At 44.6% G+C, this 20950-nt stretch overlaps 1 protein-coding gene and 1 non-coding gene across 2 annotated transcripts in view; one reads left to right on the top strand and one right to left on the bottom strand.

Annotated features, from left to right (window-relative positions):
* The window catches only part of LOC124785202 (organic cation transporter protein-like), a 332709-nt gene that overhangs the window by 251540 nt on the left and 60219 nt on the right, over positions 1 to 20950 (bottom strand). The window lies entirely within an intron of this gene.
* Positions 8713 to 8787, top strand: Trnas-cga. The gene has a single exon. It is a non-coding gene; the product is annotated as a tRNA-Ser (tRNA).

The raw sequence follows: 20950 nt of genomic DNA, 5'->3' as shown, positions 1-20950 counted from the left end.
CTGCTTCGCTCGCGAAGACTGTATAGCCTGCAGAGATTTTTTTGTTTTTATTTAATCAAAGTCTTACCTTGTTCACAAACTGGAATACCTTTTCAGCTTTTTGCACTAATAAGGCCATATAAGCATGGTCTTTTCCGAATGCAATTTTGACTAAAAACCGATTCACGTAGCTGCTTTTGTTAATCATGCATTTTGCGTTCTTATCGATATATTTCCCTAGCAACTTTCAGCCCCTAACAAACATTTCTTTATATCTAACCAAGAAGCAAATTACCAATTTTCATAAATTTAGCTTTAAATTTTTTTTGAATGTAACGACTGAAACACGTATTTTTTTAAATTTCTGACCGAGAAGTCGAACACCAGCTGTCATAGATGTAGCCTTAAAATCCTTTAGTAGTTCTTTAGTAATTATATATTTTCAAAAAATGTTTCACCCACTATTTTATCCCCCCCCCCCCCCCCCTTGTGGCTGAATTTCCAAAAATTCTGAAGCACGTGTTTTGTGTTTTCTGACTGAGAAACCAAATATCAGTTTTCTTAGTTCTAGCTTCAGAATTCCCTTAATAGCGAAATACATTCAAAAAGACTTTCATCTCCTATTTCACTCCCTTAGGAGTTGATTTCGGATAATCTATTCTTAAACGATGATCCACAACCTCTCCAAACTTCAAGTTTCTATCATTTGCGGTTAGGGTTGGGTGGTGATGAGTCAGTCGATCAGTCTGACCCAGTTTCACCCACCGAGGGGTTGAATTTCCAAAAACAGTGAAACACGCATTTTTTCATCTCCAACCGAGAAGCGAAAACCAATTTTCAAAGATTTAGCTTTAAAAATGCTTTCACATTGAAATATTTTTCCTAAATCCCTTAGGGGTTGAATTTCTAAAAACAGTGACATGGGTATGTTTTATGTCTAACACAGAAGTCAAATACAAATTTTCATAGACTTATCTTGAGAAATGCTTTCACTATGAAGTATATCCATAGAAACTTCCATCTCACCTTTCACCCCATAGGGGTTGAGTTTCCAAAAACAGTGAAACACGTATTTCTTTTGTTTCTAACTGAGGAGCTAAATAAAGATTTTCATAAAAATGCTTTCATAATAAAATATTTTCGTAAAAAATCTCGTCCCCTAATTCACACCCTTAGTGGTTCGATTTCCAAAAACACTGAAACACGTAATTGTTTATTTGTAACTAAGAAGTCAAATACCAATATTCATAAATGTAGCTTTAAAAATACTTTGATGATGATGATGATGATGATGATGATGATGAGGTCCCATACTCCGAGGAACGTAGGTAACGATGCGGGAGACCCGCACCGCCGACTAGGCAAGGTCGTAGCGGAGGTAGTTTGCCATTGCCTTCCTCCGACCGTAATGGGGATGAATGATGATGATGAAGACGATACAACAACACCCAGTTATCTCGAGGCAAGGAAAATCCCTGACCCCGCCGGGAATCGAATCAGGGTCCGCGTGCGCGGGAAGCGAGAGCGCTACCGCAAGACCACGAGCTGCTAGTCATTCTTTAATAACGATATATTTTTAAAAAATCTTTCACTCACTATCTCATCCCCATAGGGTTAAATTTCCAAAATAGCTGAAACATGTATTTAATTATATCTGACCAAGAAGCCAAATACCAATTTTCGTAGGTCTAGATCCAAAATTGTCTTAATAGCGACATTTTTCAAAAAAAGCACTTCGTCCCATATTTCACCACCTTAGGATTGGAATGTCGAAAACTCCCTTCTTAAACAACGCCTGCACATAAGATCCACACCCTCTCCAAATTTCAAGTTTCTGTCCTAACTGGTTTGGGCTCGGCAATGATGAGTCTGTCAGTTAGACAAGGCAGTGCCTTTTAAACTGTATGTAAACACGGAACTGGGAATGCAGTCTCTCGACCGTTCTGACTTAATGATTGTGGGGGATCTACAGTTAGCAAAAAAATACACTGACTTACACATATCCATTGACTTGCGGGATGTTGCATATTCATCTAATTTCAGTAAAAATTATCATATCTTTTGAGGAAGCCATAGAGCAACATAAATGCGAGACTTATTCCTAATTTTTAACCTAGTGTCATGAATGACACGCTTGATAGGGTTTCATAGTCAACTGACAATACTGCCGTCAAAAAATCGCTCCATAATCCCAAAACTGGCTGGGATGAGAAACTCGTCTGTAGCTCTCTTCATCTAACACGTACATCAGATGCCCAGTTCACTCTTCCACTTCTTTTCATCGGGCACTGAAATCTTGACTGCTGATGAAGAACTTCTTGGGGAAGAGACAAAAGATACGTAGTGCCGCAGCTACCGTTGCTTTCTCCCAGTGGTATTTGTAATGTCGCAAGAACGGCAGTGGCATGGAGTACCGTTCAGAACCCAGCCAAGGGTCACTTTACGTCTTCATATCTGCTGTCGTTTGCGGGACCCCACCACATCAGTTACGCTTAGCCGACAGCGGTCTCCATCCCTGTGCAATCCAGCCCCTGGAGGATTCTGACTTCGACTTCGCTGGAGCGCGTTAAACGCAGGTTAGTCGCGTCCTACAATATTTACCGTCAGTCTCCTTCCGATGCCTATCCACTAAAAGACGTAGCGCGTAAACGAGGGATCATATTATGCGACTATCTGCAGCGAAGTGTGTCCTGTCCTTTCTGGCAGATTAAAATTGTGTGCCGGATCGGGGCTCGAACCCTGAAGCTCGCCTTTCGCGGGTAATGCTCTCAACGAGTGAGCTGTCCAGGTGCGACCCACGGTCCGTCTAACAGCTCACACTTAAGGCTGTGAATTCAGCTAAATGCTTAGGGATTACAGATACGAGTGACTTAAATTGGAACGAACATATAGATAACGCTGTGCGGAAAGCGAACCGAAGACTGCGATTTATTGGCAGAACACTTAGAAAAGTCAACAGTACTACTAAAGAGACTGCCTACAGTATTGTCCGTCCTCCTCTGGAGTACTATTGCTCGGTATGGGATCCGCGTCAAATACAGTTGACGGAGGACATCGAAAAAGTTCAAACAAGTCTAGCTAGCTCCTCATTATTGCGAAATAGAGGAAAGAGTGTGGATACGATACGTGATTTGACGTGGCAATTAGAACAAATCCGTTTTTCGTTGCGGCAGCATCCTCTAGTGAAATTTTAATCACCAATTACCTCCAGCGAAGGTGAAAATATTTTGTTGGTGGCCACCTACATAAGTAAAAGGATCATCATAATAAAATGAGAGAACTCAGAGCTCGTACGATAAGATTTAAGTGTTCGTTTCTCCACCGCGCTGCTCGAGAATGGAACGAAAAAGTTCAGTTGGCTCTGAGCACTATGGGACTTAACTTCTAAGGTCATCAGTCCCCTAGAATTTAGAACTAATTAAACCTAACTAACCTAAGGACATCACAAACATCCATGCCCGGGGCAGGATTAGAACCTGCGACCGTAGCGGTCACGCGGTTCCAGACTGTAGCGCCTAGAACCGCACGGCCATACCGGCCGGCAGAATGGAACGATAGAGAGGTAGTTTCAAGGTGGTTCGATAAACCCTCTGCCAGGCACTTAATTGTGAATTGGAAAGTAATCATATAGTCAAAGGTGTAGAAAGGTTTTTCGAGCACTGACTGCCAAAGGCTAGGTTCCAGGTTCGATCCCCGTTCTGGCACACATTTTTAATCTGCCACGAAGTTCCAAAGTACGTGATGTATGAGTCATGTTTGTCACGTAACTGTAAAAGTATTAAGCGAATTTTGACAGAGGAAGGTACTAACTTTTGTACCACAGTCGACTTATGCTTACTAGGTGAATATACACCATTGCAAATATGAAATATAGGGCATCCCAAACCTTTGCAGTCAAACGGTAGGTGTAAGGAGTTTGAAAAACTCTCTCGTTCAACTCTCCATTTAGTGGTTCTCAACTTTCTGAAACTATAACCTGTGAGTGCAATCGGACATTGGCCAGTACCCCCTTCTCCCCACCATGAACAACATTAGCGCTTAACTGGGCTTCAGAATTATAAAAAAATTTCTTTAAATGCTTTTATTTTTTAAATTGTGGAAGATAAATTATATTTTGTTTTCATAGGTGACTTATTAAACCCCGAAATAATGAGTCAATGAGATACCGCTTAATTATAACATCATTTTATTTGCATTTATAGAAAGATGAAGTAATTCTCAGTGCTTCGCGAGTGTTGCCTACAACTCCTCCGTAGAAAAGGAAGCTAATTATCCATACTGAGGGTAGATACTTATTACAAAACGTGCTTCCTCTGCACCCAACTTTCCCTAGTGATATTTGCTTTACTCACACGCTGCAACCCCGTTTCAAAATCAACCTAGTCAAAGGGTGTACACTACGCCTATTGCTTGTGTATCACTAGATTCCTTACGCCTGAATGGTAGAAGTTTCCAATGCTTTGCGTCTGATCGCTGTGCAGCAGCCATTACATAATTACTGTTGTGTTGTGATCTCAATTAGATCGTTTATTGCACCGAAGTGAAAAATGAAGCAGTTCCTGGCCCATTGTGGGAACTACATTCAACTCGAAAAAGGCATTTTCATGAGATATTTAAGCATATATGTGTCAATTTTCCTGTCACAGACGGTTGATACAAATTATGGGTGCAGTAAGTGGACTATGTGAGGAACACGAAAAATCATGCTCATACATTTGTTTCACAAGCTTTAACCCTCACCACATTGTCTCACGCGTTAATTCTAGTATTTGAAATAAAAATGTAATTATTGGTAACATGTGTAATCAATATTACAGTTTTACGAAATACTGATGATAATAATAATGACCTTTTTAAAATAGTTAAATTTCGAGACCCAAACATAACTGTACCCTTTCATTTTATCACTCAGGGCGGGTCACAGCTGTATTATCTACGGACTTGTGAAGTAAAAAACTACTAGTCAAAAACAACGGCAATTCGACGTTCACTGTATGAGGCAATATGTACGCATTTGTGTCTTTTTACGTTCTTTTCTTTCAAGCGTAATGATAAAGAAGGAGTTATTATCTTATTGTTTTGGTTAACTTACATTTGAACTGATAAGATGTGGAAATGTATGGAATAAAACGATGCCATTATTACTGTCGTAAAATATTATTAATAAAATATATGAATATAATATGAATGAAGGGCAGCACGTTTTGTATTATCGCGAAATATGGGAGAGAGGATTTGGGCTGGACATCATTAAAAGAAAGGCGTTTTTCGTTGCGACGGAATCTTCTCACGAAATTCCAATTACCAACTTTCTCCTCCGAATGTGAAAATATTTTGTTGACACCGACCTACATTGGGAGAAACGTCCACCACGATAAAATAAGGGAAATCAGAGCTCGTACGGAAAGATATGGGCGTTCGTTCTTTTCGCGCGCTATACGAGATTTGAATAATAGAGAATTGTGAAGGTGGTTCGACGAACCCTCCGCCAGGCACTTAACTGTGATTTGTAGAGTATCGATGTAGATGTAGATGTAGAATGTAAGTGAATAATACGTAGGAAAAACACTGACGGAAAAAAATCCCAACCCCAACAATGAGTTGTGCGACGTAAACGAAAGTTGGTAGACGTGTTTCTACATCTGAAAGATGATGTCTGTCCAGATTTCCCTCAGGCAACGCCACTACGAGGATGCAAATCAGCTTTGCTTTAAATAACCGATGTAACTGTCGTGAGCGTTCGCTACCTTTGAGGTTGGACTGGTATGTAGACGTTAGTTAAGAATGCCTTTAAGTCCAACCACACCATTATTATTAATACCTGACTGAGATCAAGTGAGGTCATGTAATAGTGCTACGAGAAGTCAGACGTTCCTTCAGCGATACTGCTGAAAGACTAGTGCAGAATGTAGCCACAGTACATGATTGCTGATGTACGGTCACAAGAAGACCGGGTTCCGGGTGGCCACGTGACACTACCGAGATGACTCTAGTGCACCTGCAGCAGCAATGTGCACAGTAGTTGGTACCACGGTGACGGAACGAACTGTTACAAATCCGATAGTTCAAGGACAGCTCCGAGCCAGACGCCCTGTAGCATGCATTCCACCGACACCTAACGACCGTTATTTGAGACTTCAGTGATGCCAAGCGAGAGCTCATTGGAGGGCGGGGTGGAGGGCTGTTGTGCTTTCTGATGAAAACTGATGTTGCCTCAGTGCCAGTGATGGCCGTGTTTTGATTATAAGGAGGCCAGTTGAGGGCTTGCAGGCAACCTGTCTCTGTGCTAGACACACTGCACCTACACTTGGAGGTGTGGCTGGAGTGTGATGTCATATGACAGCAGGAGAACTTTGGTGGTTTACCCACGCACCCTGACAGCAAATTTGTCCGCCGGACTGATGACTCGGCCTGATGTGCTGCCATTCATGAACAGCATTCCAGGGGTGTTTTCCAACAGGATAACGTTCGTCCGCGTACCCCTATTGTAACCCTGCATGCTCCACAGAGTGTCGGCATGTTGTCTTGGCCTGCACGTTCGCCTGATCTGCCTGCAATCGGGCACATTTGGGGCATCATCAGGCGACATCTTCAGCATTATACGGTCGTTGGACTGACCGACGAAGAGCAACAGGCATCGAACTTCACTGCACAAACTGACATCTGGCACCTGTACAACACAATGCATACATGTTTACATGCCTGCATTCAACATTCTGACGGTTACACCGGTCATTATCAGCATTTCATATTTAGTTTATACTTTTCATCGACCATGATCTTGCAATGTCAATCACTTAAGTGTGTTACCTAGACAAATGTATTTCCGAAATTTCGTTACTCTACGTCAATGACTTTCTGGTGTTGTGATTCGTTTTCCGTCAGTGTAAATTGAAGACTCATCTAGAAATTATGGGCGAGGCTGCATCCAAAACTTATCTCTTCTCATTTCATCTAAAGCTATGGCAGTTTCAGGAATACACGTTACGAAGGTTGAAGGAGACTGAGCTGATAGCGGCGAGCCTTCACGCGGTCGAGAAAATAGATTCACATATCGTAACAGCTGACTTCGCCTCAAAACCCCGGCACGCATGGTAACTACGTGACCGCTACAGCCCATTCCAAACCACTTTCCACTTGATATTCCGCTGTAGCCCATTCCAAACCATTTTCACTTGATCATAATAAAATCAGTACTACGTTCTTAAGATTGGTGAAGCATGTATAGAATATCCAACTTATAAATAAAATACATAAACTCAACCAACACTTAACTTTTATGGGAAAGGGAAGGGTTAGTATTACACGCAACACTGAAGTATTTTGAGATGGGGAGCCAAACGCCAGAAATGAATATTTCAAAGTACGTGGGCTTGAATGAACAGCACGTGTGAGGTAGCTGTCTTTAAACTACCAGTGTTACATAATACATAACGGCCTGTCGTATCGACGGTGATGTGTCTGTTGCAGGATACCAGATTATGCTCTAAGTTTAAAACTGTAGCGCTTCTGGCGGAAGACATGCGTTTCTCATACAGTCATCTTGTATTCAGGAAAACAACTCGCATAAAACACAGCTTGCTCATACACGGGAGGTTGCGACCAACAGATGCAGGTGAAAAGGTGGGTTCCGTCTTCGTAGATTTCGGAAAGCCGTGCCACAGCGTCGATACGACAGGCCGTTATGTATTATGTAACACTGGTAGTTTAAAGACAACTATCTCACACGTACCGTTCATTCAAGCCCACGTACTTTGAAATATTCATTTCTGTCCTTTGGCTCCTAATCTCAAAATACTTTAGTGTTGCGTGTAATACTAACCCTTCCCTTTACTATAAAAGTTAAGTGTTGATTGAGTTTATGTATTTTATTTAGATTTCGGAAAGCCGTGCCACACTGAACTTGATCGTGGACTGCCAATCGAGACTGGATCATGCAATCTCGCAAATATGTGACTATTCGACGAATATTTGACGGGCGAATTTTCTCAATTCATACAAGCTGTTTGTTGGGTGCTATCAGCAGAGGTGTAAGGTTGTTCGCGGGTTGTGTACAGGAAAGTATCGTCGTTGAACGATCGTAAGTAAATGCACGAGGACTCTGACCAAATTTCTCCCTGCAGTGTTTAATGGCAGCTACCAGTAAATGTGGGTAAATGCTATATAATGCTCATAAAAACAGAAAGAAACCGATAGTACATGATTACAAGATTACTGGTGAACGTCTTGAGCACGAGAATCATATTCGCATTTGCGAATATGACTGAACTTTGGTTGCACTGTGCTCTGGTGACAATCAAAATATGTGCTGCGTCGAGACTCGAACCCGTATCTCACGCTTTACGCGAGCTGTGGCCTTGGCCGCCTCGACCACACCCGATCAGGCTCCCTGGACCGATCCAAATTTCAACATGTCATCGGTTTCGTCTACATCTCATACTCGCAGTGATACTGCGAATCCCGTACAGGAAGAGACTTGTGATTTAAGTCGAAACCAGTTAAGAGTCATGAAATACTAAATTCCAGTGTCTGTGTTGTTCTAATTTATTCTGCAATGTCCTGCAGTTTAAAACTTCCTGGCAGATTAAAACTGTGTGCCGGACCGAGACTCGAACTCGGGACCTTTGCCTTTCGCGGCAAGCGCTCTACCATCTGAGCTACCCAAGCATGACTCACGCCCCGTCCTCACAGCTTCACTTCCGCCAGTAAGCTGTGAGGACCGGGCGTGAGTCGTGCTTGGGTAGCTCAGTTGGTAGAGCGCTTGCCCGCGAAAGGCAAAGGTCCCGAGTTCGAGTCTCGGTCCGGCACACAGTTTTAATCTGCCAGGAAGTCTCATATGAGCGCACACTCCGCTGCAAAGAGAAAATCTCCTGCTGCAGTTTAGTATTTCATGCTTAATAACTGGGTTTCGACTTAAATCATAGTCTCTTCCTGTGCGGGATTCGCAGTATCAGTACGAGTATGGGATGTAGACGAAAGCGATGACATGTGGAAGTTTGGATCGGCCCGGGGAGCCTGATCGAATGGTCGAGGCAGTCAAGGCGACAGCTCTCGTCAAGCAAAAGATCCGGGTTCGGTTTGCGACCCATCAGACACTTTTGTAACCAATGCATAGTGCAGCCAAAGTCCAGCCATATTCGCAAATGCGAATATGATTCTCTTATTTCATACTGCTGTCGATCGCTGCGACGCGTGTCTGAAGTACACTGAAACACGCATTAGAGCAACACAAGCAATGCAATTTAGTACACCTTGAGTATGTTACATCCTAGACCTATTGAACAACAGTAGCAAGAAGTGATACGACATGGGAGCATCGCATAAAATCGGCAATATGGAAGGTGAATTCTAGACTTAAATTCGTAGGGCGGGATCTGGGAAGGTGCTGTGCATCTGTAAAGGATATCGCAGTTGCATACAAGACGGTAGTGCGATCAATTCTAGAGTATTGTTTCAGTGTTCAGAGCTCTTATCAAGTAGGCATGACAACAGACATAGAGCTGATTCCGAATCAGGTCGGTATAGCTTACACGAAAGTGTAACGCAAATGCTTCGAGAATTTAAACGTGAATCTTTGGAAAAAAGGATACGTAGTTCATGCAAAACCGCGTTGGGTAAACTCAAAGAAACTATTCGAAAAATACGAGCGATCATTAAGTTGCCACGATCGTGTATCTCGCCTAGGGATCAAGGCCTACACATAGGAGTCATTAGGGTGCCAACAGAAGCGTAATTATTTTTCCTTCGATCAATACGCGAATGCAGTCGAACAGAATATCGATCATATTAGTACAAAGTACACTTCGTCGTGTACTGTAGAGTGGCTTCCGGAGTATAAACGTATTTGGAGACCAGAACGTGACCCATTTATCAACGCTATCCTTCCAGGCCCATGAGTAACTAAACTGCTCGTAAACGAATATTACGTTCGTGGATTCAGTTCCGAACACTTGTAGCGACATCGCAATGATTCTTAGCCATTTTTGAGAATTTGCAGCAAAATGTGTTGCTTGATTGCTCTACGTTTCATAGTCGCACATCCGGCTGCGCACTCTCCACAAAACTCACAGGTCCTGGGCCAGTGGGCCGTTTCAAAAACTGTAGCTGAACGTTGTTGCATCATGCAAATACTTCGTTGTGTAAATTTATCATCTGAGTCCATATACAAGATATTACAGCCCTCAGGGCAAAACTGACCAGCTCACTGATTTTTTTTTCTTTTTTCAGAAGAAAGATTTCTGTCTGATACAATTAGGACTGACACATTAATATGAATTTAAGCTGTGATGCCTTACAGCAAATCACTTAAGTACACCGATATGATGGCCAAATGTCAATATATATTTATTGATGTGTATGGCTTATGTAAATTTGTACGTTTCTGACTCGAGAATAAAATAAATAAGTAAGTACACCGTATGAAACAGGCTGTTGAGTCATTGAGTGTGTGTTATTGAAAAAAGAAATGAAACTGCAACATCTTCTTAACAAAAATCTGTGATTAGATTTTTAAATGAGGTAAAACAATATTGTTACTGACAAAAAAAAAAACTGTTCGTGGAGACAATGTTTTTGAGAAAATATGATTCCCACGAAGGTGTCGAAGTTTCAATTCAAGGAAATAAAAAGCCCGTAATGAAATATGAACAGGACGCTGCTCAGTCGTAAGGCTGAAATAGTGCGATGATTTGATGGAACCATAAAGAACGATCAACATGTCACACTTGATGACATCAGGTTAATGCTTTGTTTTGACCCCTTTTTCCTTCATTGTTATTTCCTATTTTTCATCCCTCAGCGACGACTATGGCCTGCCAACAGTCCAACATGTTGCTTTTCAAGCAATATGGTATACATGGTGACACATTATTTTAACACAAAAACAATGATGATAAAATATTTGAAATAATGTTATCAGCTGCAGCGGGACATTAAACCAGAATCAGCGGCGACGAGCGAAAATGTGTACCGGACCAGGATTCCAACCCGCGACCCCCCTTCAATTTACATATGGTGTTTCACAGCTACTGGATCTGCGAGGTGCCTGTTCTTTCGAAGGAACAGACACTGTGCATTCAAATAGTTTCCCATATTAATGTTAGAACTGATTCACTGCGAATATAGGGCATATATCAGTATCATAAAATGAAATGCACGAAACATTACTGAACCAACTCAGTCGTGAGAGCGGAAATGGATTTTGTGATTGTCCTGACGGAACCGATCCTGAAGATGATATGCCTGCAAAGGATATTGACTACCTCGGAAGTAACCAGTCTGCTGAGGTATCTTCAGACTCCCAGACAGAAATAACAGCTGAATGTGTCGACCAAGGATGAAATGATTATCGCTGGCAGACTTCCTGTTAGCAGATGTTCTTTTGCTGACAGCGATGTGGTCCATATTTCTTCAGCAAAAGGAGCGAATAAAATCAGATCTGAGAAAGGGGTCTAACATTTATTGATAGTTTTCAATATGATATTTGCCTCTTATTGTTGTCAACATATTTTTAGTTGTCGAAATTTCATCGGTTTGGCATTTTCAAGCAAATATTAGAAGTAATGCAAGCGAACAAATTCGGCAGACGCCCACTTCATGTCGTCAAGACACAACTGTTGGCTTCGTTTAATGGTTGTAATCGGGCGGATTTTATTTGGTTGGCCGGCCGCGGTGGCCGAGCGGTTCTAGGCGACTGCTACGGTCGCACGTTCAAATCCTGCCTCGGGCATGGATGTGTGTGATGTCCTTAGGTTAGTTAAGTTTAAGTAGTTCTAAGTTCTAGGGGACTGATGACCTCCGATATTAAGTCCCATAGTGCTCAGAGCCATTTGAACCATTTGTTTGGTTGTAATGCTGTCAACATACGTCACAGTATTCGATAAGTTTGAAAATGACCATCCAACTAATAAATGTACTGACTCCCCCATAAGCGGCAGGGCTCTTGTTCAAAAGTTTTATAGTGGTTGCAGACCCTTGTTTTATCAGTCTATTTAATGATTGCTTGATCTGTAGTTGATGACATTGTTGCTGACAAGACAGCCTGTGGAATGTTTCAGTATATGTGCAGGCGATTACAGTTACTTCAACACAATGCAAAGAGTCGCCAAAAGTGTGGAAATAATGAATGAGCGGTTTTCGAAAAGCTAACAGGTTAATACCTCTTAACAGACTGCCATCTTTTACTTAAAATAACATTCGTACAAAAAGCCGTGTTCGCTGCACATTGTTGCCAGACCTAACCGAACAACTGTATTGAAGGTACAGTATTTCCCGCACTCAGCAATGCAAATGCCTACCTAGTTCCCAGGCAACGGCTATCAGCGTTATTCACGAACCATTGATCGTACACCTCCATAAACTTGTCAGTTTGCCTCGCCAACTGTTAGGTGGCGTTTGCCTCCACAATTCTGCGCGTAGGGTAAATACTTTGATTGGCAATTAAATTATTGATAATCGTTCTGTTGGAGAGAGAGAGTATCTGTTGCCACGGCGAATGGATATGTTCGGTCTGACACGCTACAAATTAACCTCCGTAGTAGCTCACAACTCTGCAGTATCACTTTATCCAAATATTGTACTAACGCCACAGTAGAACAGCACGATCAGAGGGTTGCTGTTCAGATGAATTACATTCCTGTACTAAACCCTGAGCAGACATCGGTCTGATATCGGCGACATACGAACCGCGCAGTTTGTCACTCCTCGTAGCGCTTTTTGGCTGAAAACAACGTTCATTATATGTAATCGACAATGTGACTAATGGTGCAATCGTCTTGAGTAATAAAAAGGGATTCCACTAACTGTTTATAAATCCGGTACCAAAATATGCTGTCCTTCTGAATTGAAATACGTATACAAAATGTCATTACTTCACACACTGCTACCATCATCACTCCAGATCAGTGGTCGTCAAACTTTGGTCGAATCAAGATTTCGTGCGGCCCGTGACTGTCATCCGTATTTTAAAATAATATACATCTAGAAACTAATAGCCGAATCCAAAAAGCCGGTCGGTGTGGCCAAGCGGTTAAAGGCGCTACAGTCTAGAACCGCGTGACCGCTACGGTCGCAGGTTCGAATCCTGCCTCGGGCATGGATGTGTGTGATGTCCTTAGGTTAGTTAGGTTTAAGTAGTTCTAAGTTCTAGGGGACTGACGACCTTAGAAGTTAAGTCCCATAGTGTTCAGAGCCATTTTTTTTAATCCAAAAACGTCAAGTGACTTTAAGAGCTTCTCAGGAATGTAGTTCTTTTGCTCAGTAAAAAACAAAAATACTTATAGGGATAGTAGCACGTTAAGATGTGGTTAATTTTAATTGACGTTATTGAATTCAGAGGTGTGCTAAGCAAAGTTGCCCGTGGATACTGCGGGGTTAGAGGATGTGTAGGGGAGAATGTTTTATGGTTTTTCTTCCATTTCTGACAACTCACGGGCGTGTGGGAATCGTACGAGTACTAAAAGAAATCCGCTAAATTTCGATTACGCGATAAGTCACACAAATGTGAAGGCTGTAAAGTCAACTAAATACACTCCTGGAAATGGAAAAAAGAACACATTGACACCGGTGTGTCAGACCCACCATACTTCCTCCGGACACTGCGAGAGGGCTGTACAAGCAATGATCACACGCACGGCACAGCGGACACACCAGGAACCGCGGTGTTGGCCGTCGAATGGCGCTAGCTGCGCAGCATTTGTGCACCGCCGCCGTCAGTGTCAGCCAGTTTGCCGTGGCATACGGAGCTCCATCGCAGTCTTTAACACTGGTAGCATGCCACGACAGCGTGGACGTGAACCGTATGTGCAGTTGACGGACTTTGAGCGAGGGCGTATAGTGGGCATGCGGGAGGCCGGGTGGACGTACCGCCGAATTGCTCAACACGTGGGGCGTGAGGTCTCCACAGTACATCGATGTTGTCGCCAGTGGTCGGCGGAAGGTGCACGTGCCCGTCGACCTGGGACCGGACCGCAGCGACGCACGGATGCACGCCAAGACCGTAGGATCCTACACAGTGCCGTAGGGGACCGCACCGCCACTTCCCAGTAAATTAGGGACACTGTTGCTCCTGGGGTATCGGCGAGGACCATTCGCCACCGTCTCCATGAAGCTGGGCTACGGTCCCGCACACCGTTAGGCCGTCTTCCGCTCACGCCCCAACATCGTGCAGCCCGCCTCCAGTGGTGTCGCGACAGGCGTGAATGGAGGGACGAATGGAGACGTGTCGTCTTCAGCGATGAGAGTCGCTTCTGCCTTGGTGCCAATGATGGTCGTATGCGTGTTTGGCGCCGTGCAGGTGAGCGCAACAATCAGGACTGCATACGACCGAGGCACACAGGGCCAACACCCGGCATCATGGTGTGGGGAGCGATCTCCTACACTGGCCGTACACCACTGGTGATCGTCGAGGGGACACTGAATAGTGCACGGTACATCCAAACCGTCATCGAACCCATCGTTCTACCATTCCTAGACCGGCAAGGGAACTTGCTGTCCCAACAGGACAATGCACGTCCGCATGTATCCCGTGCCACCCAACGTGCTCTAGAAGGTGTAAGTCAACTACCCTGGCCAGCAAGATCTCCGGATCTGTCCCCCATTGAGCATGTTTGGGACTGGATGAAGAGTCGTCTCACGCGGTCTGCACGTCCAGCACGAACGCTGGTCCAACTGAGGCGCCAGGTGGAAATGGCATGGCAAGCCGTTCCACAGGACTACATCCAGCATCTCTACGATCGTCTCCATGGGAGAATAGCAGCCTGCATTGCTGCGAAAGGTGGATATACACTGTACTAGTGTCGACATTGTGCGTGCTCTGTTGCCTGTGTCTATGTGCCTGTGGTTCTGTCAGTGTGGTCATGTGATGTATCTGACCCCAGGAATGTGTCAATAAAGTTTCCCCTTCCTGGGACAATGAATTCACGGTGTTCTTATTTCAATTTCCATGAGTGTACTTAGGGATTACAATTACAAATAAACTAAATTGGAACGATCACATACATAATGTTGTAGGTGTAACAAACCAAAAACTGCGATTCATTGGAAGAACACTTAGAAGGAGCAACAGGTCTACGAAAGAGACTGCTTACAGCACGCTTGTCCGTTCTGTTCTGGAGTATTGCTGTGCGGTGTGGCAGGTGGGACTGACGGATGACATCGAAAAAGTACAAAGAAGGGCAGCTCGTTTTGTATTATCGCGAAATAGGAGAGAGAGTGCCACAGGCATGATACGTGAATTGGAGTGGCAATCACTAAAACAAAGGCGTTTTTCGTTGTGACGGGATCTTCTCATCAAATTTCAATCGCCAGTTTTCTCCTCCGATTGCGAAAACATTCTGTTAGCACCCACCTACATAGGGAGAAATGATCATCACGATAAAGTAAGAGAAATCAGGGCTCGCACAGAAGAATTTAAGTGCTCATTTTCCCCGCGCGCAGTTCGGGAGTGGAACGGTAGAGAGACAGCTTGAAGGTGGTTCATTGAACCCTCTCCCAGGCACTTTATCGTGAATTGCAGAGTAATCACGTAGATATAGATGTAGATGCACCGATCAGCTGCTATGGTATATACTTTACTCGGAAGAAACACGAATTCGTGAATGCGCATTAAAGAGACGTTCATCTTCAGATGCGCTACATACACTCCTGGAAATTGAAATAAGAACACCGTGAATTCATTGTCCCAGGAAGGGGAAACTTTATTGACACATTCCTGGGGTCAGATACATCACATGATCACACTGACAGAACCACAGGCACATGGACACAGGCAACAGAGCATGCACAATGTCGGCACTAGTACAGTGTATATCCACCTTTCGCAGCAATGCAGGCTGCTATTCTCCCATGGAGACGATCGTAGAGATGCTGGATGTAGTCCTGTGGAACGGCTTGCCATGCCATTTCCACCTGGCGCCTCAGTTGGACCAGCGTTCGTGCTGGACGTGCAGACCGCGTGAGACGACGCTTCATCCAGTCCCAAACATGCTCAATGGGGGACAGATCCGGAGATCTTGCTGGCCAGGGTAGTTGACTTACACCTTCTAGAGCACGTTGGGTGCAACGGGATACATGCGGACGTGCATTGTCCTGTTGGAACAGCAAGTTCCCTTGCCGGTCTAGGAATGGTAGAACGATGGGTTCGATGACGGTTTGGATGTACCGTGCACTATTCAGTGTCCCCTCGACGATCACCAGTGGTGTACGGCCAGTGTAGGAGATCGCTCCCCACACCATGATGCCGGGTGTTGGCCCTGTGTGCCTCGGTCGTATGCAGTCCTGATTGTGGCGCTCACCTGCACGGCGCCAAACACGCATACGACCATCATTGGCACCAAGGCAGAAGCGACTCTCATCGCTGAAGACGACACGTCTCCATTCGTCCCTCCATTCACGCCTGTCGCGACACCACTGGAGGTGGGCTGCACGATGTTGGGGCGTGAGCGGAAGACGGCCTAACGGTGTGCGGGACCGTAGCCCAGCTTCATGGAGACGGTTGCGAATGGTCCTCGCCGATACCCCAGGAGCAACAGTGTCCCTAATTTGCTGGGAAGTGGCGGTGCGGTCCCCTACGGCACTGCGTAGGATCCTACGGTCTTGGCGTGCATCCGTGCGTCGCTGCGGTCCGGTCCCAGGTCGACGGGCACGTGCACCTTCCGCCGACCACTGGCGACAACATCGATGTACTGTGAAGACCTCACGCCCCACGTGTTGAGCAATTCGGCGGTACGTCCACCCGGCCTCCCGCATGCCCACTATACGCCCTCGTTCAAAGTCCGTCAACTGCACATAAGGTTCACGTCCACGCTGTCGCGGCATGCTACCAGTGTTAAAGACTGCGATGGAGCTCCGTATGCCACGGCAAACTGGCTGACACTGACGGCGGCGGTGCACAAATGCTGCGCAGCTAGCGCCATTCGACGGCCAACACCGCGGTTCCTGGTGTGTCCGTTGTGCCGTGCGTGTCATCATTGCTTGTACAGCCCTCTCGCAGTGTCCGGAGGAAGTATGGTGGGTCTGACACACCGGTGTCAATGTGTTCTTTTTTCCATTTCCAGGAGTGTATTTGTAACAAGGAATATATCGTTAAATTAAGTCAGTTTTAATACAACGCAATATGTAAAAGAAAAATTACGTTCAAAACATTTAGTAACTATTGTGATCGTGTCTCATGTTGCGTAATGCATGTGGGCTCAGAGAGGCAACACAACAACATTACAGGGTCACAACTTTGGGGTCACTGAAGTTGGCAGCAGTCTAAAATAGAGAACAGTCGACACGAAATGTTCCGAACGTTGTTGAGTTTTAACGGTTGGTACTAGGGGGCAGGCGGCCAACGATCGCGCCCTTACTGTAGCTGGTGTATTAGGGGCTCATGAAACGCTAATTTACGTACGTTACCAATTAATAAGAAGATCGATACATGTGCGGCCTCAGGTCCGCCCCACAATGTCAGCATTGCCTCTTGGGCAAACAAGTTTGACAACTGCTCCAGATACATATATTATCCAAAAATCATATGTGGTGAAGAATAAGTCTCTGTCCTCTATCTCAGGTACTGATTCACTCAGCGGCACATAAAATCTTAATATAATCGCATTTTCTCCGTAAGTGACAGATAATTAGGTTTTGGTAACTTTTAGCTTTTTCCAGCTCGACAACACGCAAGCAATTGTTTCACAATCATTTACTTTTAAGATCATTCAGCACAGAATTAATAAGGGAATTTACAAAGGGACTGGACTATTGGCGGGCAGCTATACCATCCAGAACCACAACCTCGCTATGAGATGTAATAGACTCCACTACCAGATGAAAGCTCATCCGACGAAATATTAGTCACGCACTTAAATGAGTTCACTGTTTCTTCGCTTTGGAACGATGTGGATAGTTTAGAACTGGCGCCAGGGGATCGTGTGATCCTTCGTCGCTGGCGAATATCGTGGAGTGGAGTAAATCGTATGCGCCAGTTGGTTGTATGTCAGCGCAATAAGATGGCTCGACATGGAGATGTGGCAGAATAATAAAAAGGAGCTATCGTGTTCGGGTGTGTCCATGACCGTGCCGTGAATGGAATTGCCCAATATGTTGGTGTACCGACGCAGAGTATCCAATGTGTGTACAAGGAATGGTGTATCACCGCAGCCATGTAACACAACATAAGAACAGTAGTCGTAAAGAGATCCTACTGACAATGACGAAATCAGTGCGTGAACCACACACGCTGCCAGGGCTCATATGCAGCAACGTTCTCTCAGCTGTCGTTGAGGAGACACCGTCCACGGCCCCTTTGTTCATCTGGATGGTCAGTAGGTCAATAGTTGCATGTCTATTTGTCTGTACACACTCCGCAGCCGTCGTACACCCTTATCATCTACGACCCATGGTACACCACAATTGCCTCGGCGCCTGTTCTGGATAGCCCCATTTTTGCCACGTACGGTATATTTTAACCACGGCAGCACGCGAACAGCTTACAAACTTAGCTGTTACGTAAATGCTTCCGCCCTTGATCCAAAAGTTAATGGTCATGCTCTTCTACACATCAGATAACTCACTCCGTCTCCACATTACGACAAGAACTGCACTTTTTTCCGTGGCCCCCCACTATACAGGGTGGTCCATTGATAGTGACCGGGACAAATATCTCACGAAATAAGCATCAAACAAAAAAACTACAAAGAACGAAACTCGTCTACCTTGAAGGGGGAAACAAGATGGCGCTATGGTTGGCCAGCTAGATGGCACTGCCATAGGTCAAACGGATATCAACTGCGTTTTTTTAAATAAGAACCCCCATTTTTAATTACATATTCGTGTAGGGCGTAAGGAAATATGAATGTTTTAGTTGGACCACTTTTTTCGCTTTGTGATAGATGGCGCTGTAATAGTCACAAACGTGTAAGTACGTGATATCACGTAACACTCCGCCAGTGCGGACGGTATTTGCTTCGTAATACATTACCCGTGTTAAAATGGACCGTTTACCAATTGCGGAAAAGGTCGATATCGTGTTGATGTATAGATATTGTGATCAATATGCCCAACGGGCGTGTCCTATGTATGCTGCTCCATATCCTGGACGACATCTTGCAAGTGTCCGGACCGTTCGCCGGATAGTTGCGTTAATTAAGGAAACAGGACGTGTTCAGCCATATGTGAAACGTCAACCACGACCTGCAACAAATGATGATGCCCAGGTGTTTTAAGTGCTGTTGCGGCTAATCTGCACATCAATAGCAGACAAATTGCGCGAGAATCGGGAATCTCAAAAACGTCGGTGTTGAGAATGCTACATCAACATCGATTGCACCCGTACGATATTTCTATGCACCAGAAATTGCATGGCGACGACTTTGAACGTCGTGTACAGTTCTGCCACTGGGCACAAGAGAAATTACGGGACGATGACAGATTTTTTCCACGCGTTCTATTCAGCGGCGAAGCGTCATTCACCAACAGCGGTAACATAAACCGGCATAATATGCACTATTGGGCAACGGAAAATCCACGATGGCGGCGACAAGTGGAACATCAGCGACCTTGGTGGGTTAATGTATGATGCGGCATTATGGGAGAATGGATAATTGGCCCCCATTTTATGGATGGCAATCTAAATGGTGCAATGTATGCTGATTTCCTACGTAATGTTCTACCGATGTTACCACAAGATGTTTCACTGCATCACAGAATGGCGATGTACTTCCAACATGATGTATGTCCGGCACAAGGCTCACGTGCGGTTGAAGCGGTACTGAATAGCATAGTTCATGACAGGTGGATTGGTCGTCGAAGCACCATACCATGGCCCGCACGTTCACCCGATCTGACGTTCCTGGATTTCTTTCTCTGGGGAAAGTTGAAGTATATTTGCTATCGTGATCCACCCACAACGCCCGACAACATGCATCAGCGCATTGTCAATGCATGTGCGGAAGGCGAACTACTCGCTGTTGAGAGGAATGTCGTTACACGTATTGCCAAATGCATTGAGGTTGACGGACATCATTTTGAGCATTTATTGCATTAACGTGGTATTACCAGGTAATCACGCTTTAACAGCATGCGTTCTCAGAAACGATAAGTTCACAAAGGTACATGTATCACATTGGAACAACCGAAATAAAATGTTCAAACGTACCTACGTTCTGTACTTTAATTTAAAAAAAAACCTACCTGTTACCAACTGTTCGTCTAAAATTGTGAGCCATATGTTTGTGACTATTACAGCGCCATCTATCACAAAGCGAAAAAAGCGGTCCAACTAAAACATTCATATTTCTTTATGCACTACACGAATATGTAATGAAAAATGGCGGTTCCTATTTATAAAAACGCGGTTGATATCCGTTTGACCTATGGCAGGGCCATCTAGCGGGCCAACCATAGCGCCATCTGGTTTCCCCCTTCAAGCCAGACAAGTTTCGTCCTTTGCAGTTTTTTCGTTTGTCGCTTATTTCGTGAGATATTTGGCCCGGTCACGATCAATGGACCACCCTGTATATAGCCTTCACCGCTTAAGTTGAGTCAGCGTTAAGTTGATCTCTGACCGTTGCAGTGGCGCGGCAGCTTCGTGGAGCTACCTCGACCAATAACGGAACGCGATTTAGTACATGTCGCTGTGGCAACGCCTGAGCGTTGTCGTAGCTATATAGAAGACTACTGTTTTCGTCTACAGCCCTTGCGCTTCGCAACTGAAAAGTGACAACAGCGCTACGAGCTGTCAGGGATCAGCTTAGCTATCTCAACTACAGTACTGTCACCTGCAGTCTGTAAGTAGTTACTGCACGTTGACGTCGGATATAGGAGGTGGATACATTAATGTGACTGGACCAATTAAATCAAGATGTTTATTTCGCCCTTCCCGGTCCAAGTGGTGCTCTTTGTTCTACATCTTCGTGGTGAGTATGCTACTGTCTTCCAAGGTGACAACATCTATTGACAGTTCTGCACGCAGATTTTCCTGGTTTGATTC

Source organism: Schistocerca piceifrons, chromosome 1, assembly GCF_021461385.2.
Source record: "Schistocerca piceifrons isolate TAMUIC-IGC-003096 chromosome 1, iqSchPice1.1, whole genome shotgun sequence".
NCBI lineage: Eukaryota > Metazoa > Arthropoda > Insecta > Orthoptera > Acrididae > Schistocerca > Schistocerca piceifrons.
The sequence above is the reverse complement of the archived record's forward strand: the minus strand, read 5'-3'. Positions and strand labels throughout refer to the sequence as shown.